Source organism: Sarcophilus harrisii, chromosome 1, assembly GCF_902635505.1.
Source record: "Sarcophilus harrisii chromosome 1, mSarHar1.11, whole genome shotgun sequence".
Taxonomy (NCBI): Eukaryota; Metazoa; Chordata; class Mammalia; order Dasyuromorphia; family Dasyuridae; genus Sarcophilus; species Sarcophilus harrisii.
In genome coordinates, this window is record NC_045426.1 from 67,292,316 (window position 1) to 67,303,404 (window position 11,089).

Below are 11,089 nucleotides of genomic sequence, written 5' to 3' on the forward strand. Positions count from 1 at the left end.
ATAATCATTGACTATTGTATCTTGTGAACCCAATCTAGTTCACTGATCAACTACTCTATTTCTTAGCTATTACCAAATGATTTTTGATGACCACTGCTTTATAATATAATTTTAGATCTGGTACAGCTAGACCTCCTTCATTTTAAATTCTTTTTCATTAATTCTCTTGAAATTCTTGACCTTTTGTTCTTCCAGATGGATTTTGTCATTATTTTTTCTAACTCTGTAAAACAATTTCTTGGGAGTTTGATATTGCACTGAACAAGTTGATTAATTTAAGTAGTATTGTCATTTTTATAATATTAGCTCAGCCCAACCATGAATACTTGATATTTTTCCAACAGTTTAGATCCATTTATTTTTGTGGAAAGTGTTTTGTGTCTTTGTTCATATAGTTTCCTACTTTGCCTTGGCAAGTGGACTCCTAAATATTTTATATTATCTACAGATATTTTAAATGGAATTTCTCTTTTATCTCTTGCTATTGAACTTTGTTGGTAACATATAAAAATACTGGTGTATTTATTTTGTATCCTGCAACTTTGCTAAAGCTGTGAATTGTAGTACTATTTCTTAGTTAATTCTCTAGTATTCTTTAATTATAACATCATATCATCTGCAAAGAGTGATAATTTGATTTCTTTATTACTTATTCTAATTCCTTTGCTTTTTTTTCTTCTCTTATTGCTAAAGCTAACATTTGGAATACAATATTGAATAGAAATGGTGATAGTGGGTAATCTTGTTAATCCATGATTTTACTGGGAATGGTTCTAGTTTATCCCTATTACCTATGATGCTTGCTGATGATTTTTAAATAGATGCTACTGATCATTTTAAATACAAATCAATTTATTCCTATACACTCTACTGTTTTTACTAGGAATGGGTGCTGGAATTTTAAAATGATTTTTCTGCATTTATTAAGATAATCCAATGATTTTTTTTTTCCTTTGTGTGGTTATTAGTATAGTCAATTATACTAATAGTTTTCCTCACATTAAACTAGCTCTGAATTCTTAGTATAAATCCTACTTGTTCATGGTGTGTTATTCTGGGGATAACTTGCTATAATTACTTTGCAAATATTTAATTGAAAATTTTTGCTTCAGGATTCCTTAGGGAATCTCCATCTTGGCTCTGACCTCTCAAGGAATTTTTATTAAAGAAGAAATTTATGGAATTGTCTGAAAGAGGGAGTGCTTAGCACATAAGTGAGAGAAGCTTTATACTTTTGAGCTTGTCACAGTTCCTCCCTTTAGAGAATGAATTGATCTCTTCCCTTTTGGATTATGTTTTCCCCAATATGTTTGAACATGTTCTCTCACTCTAGTCATATATCCCACATTAAAAATGGCAGGGAAACTCTTTCTATGAGGTGTGTTGTTTAATATTCAATTAGCCTACTAAGCATGTGCAATAATGATCTGGTCAAGTTAGGTCACTGCCCCAAGCAATTTAAGCTGGATTGATTATTATCTTAAATTTATGTTTTTCTCAAAACTCAAGACTTTTTCTAATTGGCTGAGTCCACCTTTGCCTTTCTAGTTCCCCAATTCATTGTTTGCTCAAGGTTTCTGAGAGATTGAAATGTAATTGTTCTGTGGAAATTTACCCTTTCTCAGTTTCTCATGTTCCGAAAACCCACTGGTCAGTGGTACTTATTATCTTACATTTCCTTGAAGCCTACAACATTTTTTTTGGAAATTTAACTTTTCAGTATTCCTAACATGGTGAAAGTCAGTCCTTAAATACTTTCTAAGGTACTTTTTTTTTTCATGATCTATCTCAGCCTTCACTCTACATTCTGCCTTCTGGGGGCTATGCTTTGTTTTTGCTTAATAGTAAAAAGAAACCCTTAGCTTGTATTTTTTCTTCATTAAAAGGACCATACAGATGGGACTGTGAGGGACAGGTTGCTGCAGCTGATTCTAATTCAGATCCATGCTCTTTCTCTTCTGCCTCCAAGCACCATTTATTAAAAATGTCCCATTCAATTGTTTGAGTTTTCTTATTAGCAAGTTTCTGCCTCTTTTATTTCAATTTAGCCTTATCAAAACTACACCAATCAGGCCAACAGGAACTTAGGTTCATTCCTAGTGAAATTCATACTAGCCTGGCAATAGGAGAGGCTGTGTTTCTTAAACAATTGAAAGACCAAAGTTCTAACAGAAGCAGTAACTCCCTCCCTGCTCTCAAAGCATATTTGTCCCATATCAAAGGTGAACACTCAAAGACAACCCTGCACTTAATAACATTCAACTAACTAGTACAAGCAATCAACAAATATAAATAACACACTAGGATAACATCTTTTAAATCATAAAACAAGCAAACAAACATTCCAGGATTCAATTCTAACAAAGCATTCAATTAAAATTCTAATTTTAACAAGTGTCCTGAGGCACACAAAATTGAGGCTAGCAAACAATTTAAAATTTTAGCTGGAGGCTACAATACAGGACCCAAGGTTTAGGGAAAAGCCAATTAAAACAAGGTGTTCAGTTAAGAAGGGATAGCCCAACCAGAGTGATTCAGAGCCTCAGAAGGGGAGCTGTGGTTTTCCTCCCAAAGAATGGAGTTCAAATAAACCCTTGGGGTTTTGTAGCTAGGGAAAAGCAATAAATTTACCAGATTAGGAGAGTTTTCCTAATTCATTCCCACTAGTTTACAAAGAATCTAGGCCACTCCCAGTAGTACTGGAAAAGTACTTTGGGCCTTGTTCCATTAAATCCCACCACTATTACCAACTAAATGACAAGATAATTTTAAATATAATCTGGATCTCTAACCTGTGGATGTCCATAGCAGTACAAAGCAGTGTATCTAATTTATATTTTTTATATTTGTGTATATTATTTATATTTGTGTATCTAATTTATATTTTTATATTTTAACATATTTAACATCTACTGGTCATCCTGCCATCTGGGGGACGGGGTGGGAGGAAGGAGGGGAAAAATTGGAACAAGAGGTTTGGCAATTGTCAATTCTGTAAAGTGACCCATACATATAACCTGTGAATAAAAGGCTATAAAAAAAAAAAAAAAAAAAAGAATAGTAGTGCATCACCTTGTTCAGTTTGATGAGGAATAAATATGGAGTACCTAAATGAAATTAGGGTTTAGTTGAGGTCTAGTGGCTGGTTTGATTAGAGATCCAAATAGAGTTCCCCTGCAACCCCCTTGGATTCGGCACAAGGATATTAAGTTAAAGGAAGTGTAGTAGTTGCTTGAGTCCCCAATAAAAGCATTTATTGGCCCAAAAAGCTAGATTGATAAAAGAGGTTTATTATGGAGTTTGGAAGTAAGGTTAAAGTATAGTTAAGGAAATAGGTGAAAGTAGAGATAAGAGGACACGGGACACAGAGTTCCAGTGGACAGAAAGTCCTGACATGCCAGACGTAAGGTTGGCATATTTGGGATCTCTGCAAAGAAGGGGTTCCAGCTTAGCCTCTTTTATAATGGGAGATTTAGCTAGAGGGGCCTGTGGATGTAACCCCAAAGTTGGCTCAGATTTGGGTGGGGAGTGGGAGTGGGACAGGTCCAGATCTTCTATTGGAATTCAAAGGGACCAGGATTAGTGAATCTAAAGATCAACTAGAAAGGGTTGGAAATCAGAAAAAAGGTATCTTAAAGGGACCACACCTGCATCAAGTTCACTTAGTAGTAACAAGTGCAGGGATTCTTACCATGTCAAGAGAGTTGATTGATCATTTTTTGCTGCAGCACATAAAGTGTAGCTTCCATCTTTCTGGTCAGCATCTCCTGGGAAATAAGGAATCTCTAATAAATCTCAATCATTACATTTATCAATTAATATGAAAATCATAAATCCCATGACAGCATTTGAAAGAGGGTTAGATTATCCAAAGGGTTAGGTTGTTATGCCAAGTTCCAAGAACACCCTGCTCGTTGGGCTTTTGCTTTGTAAAATAGGATATCTTCTAATATTTTAACATTTCCCAATTGATGGGCATTCCCCTAATTTCTAATTTTTGCCACCACTAAAAGAGTTGCTATAAAAATGTTTGTAGAAATAGGTCTTTTTCTTCTATTATTTTTTATCTCTTTGGAATACAGACACAGAAATAGTATTGCTAGATCTAAAGTTATTCCCTTTTATACCTCTTTGAGCAAAGTTACAATTTGCTCTCTAGAGTAGTTGATTCATTTCACTACACCAAGAGTATACCTAGATTTCAATTTCCCCCACATTTCCTCCAAAATTTGTCTTTCTCTTTTTCTAACATATTATTCAATATAATATAAAAGATGTAGGGTAGTATCTCTGAGTTGTATTAATTTGTCTTTCTCTAATCAATAACAATTTAGAGCATTATTTTCATTTGATTACTTTACCTATAAGTACCTGTTCATATCCTTGATCATTTATTAATCCTGGATTGATTTACATTATAATAAATTTTTTTCAGTTCTTGCTACATTTGAGAAATGAAGCCTTTACTAGAAAAAGTTGCTTTAGTTTTTTTTTTTTTTTTAGATATAATTACTGTGTATTCCCTCTATTCTATTTTCCTTTTGTGTATTCTACCCTCTCTATTTTAAACTTTTTCTCCTCAATAGAGGAGAAAATTCGCGTCTAACTAGGACCTCCTCCATACTCTTTGCTTTCTATTACCTATTTTGCTATAGGGTAAAATATATCCCAATAAAGTAGTGTGTATATATTCTTTCTTTTAGCTGATATTGCTGAAATTAAGGTCAAACATTCCCATTCACAATCCCCTTGATCCCCCTTCACATAAACTCTTTTGTGGTTCTTTTGAGATCTCATTCTAACTTTCCTTTTCTCATCTCCCAGTGCATGTCTCCTTACTGCTTAATTGAATTCTTTTTGGGTATTCCATCATATTCAATGAATAGTTGTGCCCTTTCTGTGTACATATTCCTTCTATCTATCCAGTAAAACTGAGTATATTTTATTTTTGTGGGGAAAATGGACATTAAATGAAAAAAAACAAAACTTTCAAGCATGCCTGATGAAAAGACCAAAAAAAAAAAAAAATTTACTTTTAAATACAAACTTAAGACAATGACCAAGAAAAAAAGAAAGAGAAAAATATAAGAGATTCAATAAAATTAAATTGTTTATTTTCTTACTTGGGAAGATGATATTTATAATTCCTAAGAACTTTTTTTTTTCAATTTTAAGGTGGCTAGTTGTCTTATGAACAACAAGCTAAAGTAACATTTCTCATTTTTCTTTTCTTATGGCAGTTTCCTTTCAAGGCTACCATGAAACTCAGAAAGATTACAAGTCACAAATAGTTCTTTCAATGAGCGACCAAAAAATCAAGTTGAATTAAAACTACAAAACAGATTAGGAATAAAGACAGAAGAATAAACCATATTTACTCAATGCTTAAATTATAAACACTCTTTAAGATTTTGGATTTGACATCAAAAAGACTTATTGCCTTGACATAAAGTCTAATCCAACCCCATTCTTGGATGTTATCCTAATATCCACAATATTGTTATAAAGAAAAAATAATATGAATCTCATTCAGTTATTTCCCTGCATGTAGTGAATGGCACACATTCACCAGCAATTGGCCTTATTTGACCATCCACTTGGTATAAGAATTTTTGGAAGAACTTCAGAATTTCTCATTTAATATCCAGTTCCATTCCTTCAAAGAAAGGACATATACACACACTTCATAACAAATAATCTTTATGTAATTTGAGAGTTTCCCAAATTATATAATTGGAATCTACAAATGATACCTTATTAATATAAAGAAAGAGAAGAAAAAATAATTAAAACATTCAAGGCACAGATTTGCATGCTCTACAACATTAGCTTCACATTCTCCCTTTTATCTCTTCTTTTTCAAACACAGCCATAACCAGATGACATCCTTTCACACTCTGCCAAAGTAAACTATATTATTCATTAAAAATAATAAATATGTTCACTGCTTAGCCATCTACAGATAAAGATACATGTATTCACCTTTTTAAAAATTTACTTAACATTTTATTTTTTCTAGTTATATGTAAAAACAATTCTTAATATTAGTTTTTTAAATTTTAGATTCCAAATCTTCCCCCTTCCTCCCTTCTACCCTTATTCCATAGAGGAGATGAACAATTTAATATAGGTTATACATGTCAAGTCACACAATATATTTTCATAATAGTCATGTTGTAAAATAAAATATAGATAAAAAACCAAAAATCTCAAGAAAAAGGATTTAAAAGTATGTTTCAATCTGTATTCCTGAATCTTCTTCTAAGTATAAATAGTATTTTCTGTCATAAAACTTTCAGAGTTGATTTGGATTATTGTATTGTTAGAATATCTAAGTAATTCACAGCTGATTATTTGACATTATTGTTATTATTTTGTACACAGTACATTTCACTTTGCATCAGCTCATGTAAGTCTTCCCAGGTTATTTTTTTGGTTGTTGTTTGTTTTTATTAGTTTGTTTCTTTGTGTTTTTGAGAGAATCCTACTCATCATTTCATAAATAGCACAATAGTTTTCCATTATAATCATATGCCAAAATTTTTTCAACCATTCTCCAATTTATAGGCAGTTTCTCAATTTTCAATTCTTTTCCACAAAAAAGAGTTGACAAATATTTTGCTATATTTGTCCTTTTTTCTAATTGCTTTTTAAAAATCTTTTTGGAGATAGATATTTAAGTTATTGCTAGATCAAACTGTATGCACAGGTTCATAGCTCTTTGGGCATTGTTACAAATTACTTCACAGAATGGTTGCATCAGGTTACAACTACATCAGTAATGCATCAATGTCTCATTTTTCCCACATCCTTTGTCATTTTCCTTTTCTGTCCTATTTACAAATCTAATAGTATGAGGTGGTATCTCAGAATTGTTTTAACGTGCAGTTCTCTAACCAATAACCATTGAATTTTTTTTTTATTTTTTTATTTAATAGCCTTTTATTTACAGGATTTATACATGGGTAACTTTACAGCATTAACAATTGCCAAACCTCTTGTTCCAATTTTTCACCTCTTACCCCCCCACCCCCTCCCCTAGATGGCAGGATGACCAGTAGATGTTAAATATATTAAAATATAACTTAGATACACAATAAGTATACATGACCAAAACATTATTTTGCTGTACAAAAAGAATCAGACTCTGAATTATTGTACAATTAGCTTGTGAAGGAAATCAAAAATGCATGTGTGCATAAATATAGGGATTGGGAATTTAATGTAATGGTTTTTAGTCATCTCCCAGAGTTATTTTTCTGGGCATAGCTAGCTCAGTTCATTACTGCTCCATTAGAAATGATTTGGTTGATCTCGTTGCTGAGGATGGCCTGATCCATCAGAACTGGTCATCATCTAGTATTGTTGTTGAAGTATATAATGATCTCCTGGTCCTGCTCATTTCACTCAGCATCAGTTCGTGTAAGTCTCTCCAGGCCTTTCTGAAATCATCCTGTTGGTCATTTCTTACAGAACAGTAATATTCCATAATTTTCATATACCACAATTTATTCAGCCATTCTCCAACTGATGGATAACCAGTGAATTAGAGCATTTTTTCCAATACAGATAAAATAGTTTTGATTACTTCATCTGGCAATTGTTCATTTTTAAAAATAATTTCTCAGTTGGGGAATGGCTCCTATTTTTATAAATTTGACTCACTTCTCCCTATGTTTAAGAAATGAGGCCTTTATCAAACAAACTAGCTTCACTTTTTCCCCACACTTAATATTGTTAATATTTTCCTCCATCTTATCCTTCCCATTTATTCTATTTTCTCTCTCTCCTTCTCCTTTTACCATTTTCCTTCTCAAAAGTATTTTGTTTTTTGGAAGCAGATAGCAGACTAGATTAATAGCCAGAATCCTACAATATGCTGTCTACAAGAAAAACATTTAAAACAGAGCAATGCATTCAGGGTAAAGGTAAAAGGCTGGAGCAGCATCTATTATGCTTCAGCTAAATTTTGAAAAGTCCTGATCTCAGATGAAGCCAAAGGAAAAACAGATCAATTAAAAGAGATAAGGAAGGAAACACCATCTTGCTAAGGGGTATTATATTTAATGAAGTAATATCAATACTAAACATAAATGCACAAAGTGGTATATCATCCACATTTCTAAGGAAGAAGGTTAGAGAACTATAAGAATTAGATACCAAAACTATACTGGGAGTGGAATCTCAAACTCCCTCTATAAGAGCTAGTAAATCAAAACACTAAATAAATAAGAAGTTAAAGAGGTAAATAAAATTTCATAAAAGTTAGGTATGATAGACCTTTGGGGAAATTTGAATGGAGGCATAAAAGAATATAGTGTTTTTCTTTTTTTTTTTTTTTTTTTTTTTTTTTCTTGGCAGTACATAGAACCTACACAAAAACTGACCATGCATTAGGGCATAAAAAACTCAAAATCAAATGCAGAAAGGCAGAAATAGTAAATGCATTTTTTCAGATCATGATACAATAAAAATTACATGCAATAAAAGGCAAGGGGAAAATAGACCAAAAATTAACTTGAAACTAAATAATCTAATCCTAAAGAATGGGTGGGTGAAACAAAAAATCATAGACCCAAGAGAGCAGGACATAGTAGATAATTTCATCCTAAAGATTTACACTAATGAGACAATATATCAAAATTTATGTGATGCAGCCAAAACAATTCTTAGGGGAAATTGTATATCTCTAGTGCTTACTTACATAAAACAAAGAAAGAGAAGCTCAATGAATTAGGCATACAGCTAAAAATGTTAGAAAAAGAACAAATTAAAAGTATTTTGTTTTTGACTACCTCATCTTCCAATCTTCCCTTCCTCTTATTAACCTCCTCTTCACCCCATTATTCTCTTTCACTCCTAATTTCCTGTATGATAAAATAGATATTTATAACCAATTGACTTTTTTTGAGCCAATTTTGATGATAATATTCACTCACTCCTTTTTCTTTCCTCTACAATAAAATTTTTTTTCTTGCCTCTTTTATGTGAGATAATTTATTCCATTGTACCTCTTCCTTTCCCTTTCTTCCAATACCCTCCTCCTCTCATGCCTTATTTTTTAGATATCATCCCTTTACATTTAACTAACTCCTGTACCCTCTGTTTATATATACTTCTTCTAACTGATAATAATGAATAATGAAAGGAATAATGAAAATAATGAAAAAGTTCTTAGGAGTTATAAATATCATATTCCCCTATAGCAGAAGTCCTCAAACTACAGCCTGAGGGCTAGATGCAGATGAGTATCCCCCTCACCCAGGGCTATGAAGTTTCTTTATTTAAAGGCCCACAAAACAAAGTTTTTGTTTTTACTATAGTCTGGCCTTCCAACAGTCTGAGGGACAGTGAACTGGCCCTCTATTTAAAAAGTTTGAGGATCCCTGCCCTATAGGAATATAAATGGTTTAACCTTATTAAATTCTTTATCATTTCTCCTTTCTGTTTGCTTTTTAGGCTTTGCAATCTTGTATTTAAAAGTCAAATTTCATTTTTAGTTCTGGTCATTTCATTAAGAATGCTTGAAAGTGCTCTATTTCACTAAATATTCAGGGTTTTTTCCTAAATGATTACATTCAATATGACAAGATAGATGATTCTTGGTTTTAATCCTAGTTCCTTATGCTTCAGAATTCCATATTCGAAGCTTTACTATCCTTTCATGTAGAAGCTGCAAAATGTTCTGTTATCCCGATAGTGATTTCAGGGTATTTTAACTTTTTCTTTCTTACTGCTTATGATATTTTCACCTTGACCTAAGAGCTCTGGAATTTAGCTATAATATTCCTGGTAGTTTTCTATTTGGGAGCTATTTCAGGAGGTGTTTACTGGATAATCTCCATTTCTATTTTTCCCTTTAGTTTTAGAATATCAGGTATTTCCCTTAATTATTTCTTGAAAGGTGGCTAGACTTTTTTATTGATGGTGGTTTTCATGTAGCCCTATATTTAAAAAAAATTTTTTTGGGGGGATGGGAATCTATTTTCCAGGTTAGTTGTTTTCCAATGAGTTTTTTCACATTGCCTTCTTTTTTTTTTCATTCTTGTTTGTTTATTTGTTTAATTTCTCACAAAGTTATTACCTTTCATTTATTTGCTTAATTCTAGTTTATGAGGAATTATTTTGTTGAGAGAACTTTATCTTCCTTTCCATTTGGCCAATTCTATTTTTTAATGAGTTTTTTTTTCCTTCAGTTAATTTTTGTGCCTCTTTCCATTTATCCAATTCTGCTTTTTAAGGAATTTTTCTCCTCCTTAGCTTTTACCATTTGATCTAGCTGGTTTTTTAAGGTGTTACTTCAATATTTTGTATGTGTGTGACTCCTTTACTAAGCTGTTGACTTTTTCATGATTTTCTTTCATTACTCTCATTTCTCTTCTCAATTTTTTCTTTACCTATATTACTTAATTTTTCAAATCCTTTTTGAGTTCTTCCATGGCCTGAAGCCAATATTTATTTTTTTCTGGGAAGCTTTGGATATAATAATTTTGACTTTGTTATCTTCTTCTGATTATTTGTTTTGATCTTCCTTGTCACAATAGTAACTTTTATGGTCAGAACCTCTTTTTCTGTTGTTGTTTGCTCATTTTCCCACATGTTCCTTGGTTTTTAATTGTTTATTAAAATAGGACCCCACTTCCAGCTTGGAGGGTGCATCATCCAAATGTTGAATGCTTGTTTTTTGGTGGGGTCCTCTAAGTTTTTATTTCTTCCAACTTGGTATGATCTAAGAAGAAATGTTTACCCCTTTTCTGGTCTATATTCTTATTTGTGAGCAACTAGAAGTACTCTTTTCTGTCCAAGAACTGTGAGGAGGGCACCCATTCTATTGGCTGCAAATGCTGATGTACTAATGTTTCTCCTCATCCTGGGACTGCCACTCATGACTGAGACTGGGCTCTGAGTATGGACGAATCAACAGAGTCCTTTCTTATTAACAGCAAAAAGATCCCTGTAATCTGAGCAGTTGTTATACCCCTTTATTTTCTGTGGGCTCATATCTCTGGAAGAAGCTGTTCCACATGTTGATTGAGTAGTTCCCAAGGCTGGCTTCTTGCTTACAAGTGCTGATTCTAGTCTGGACCAT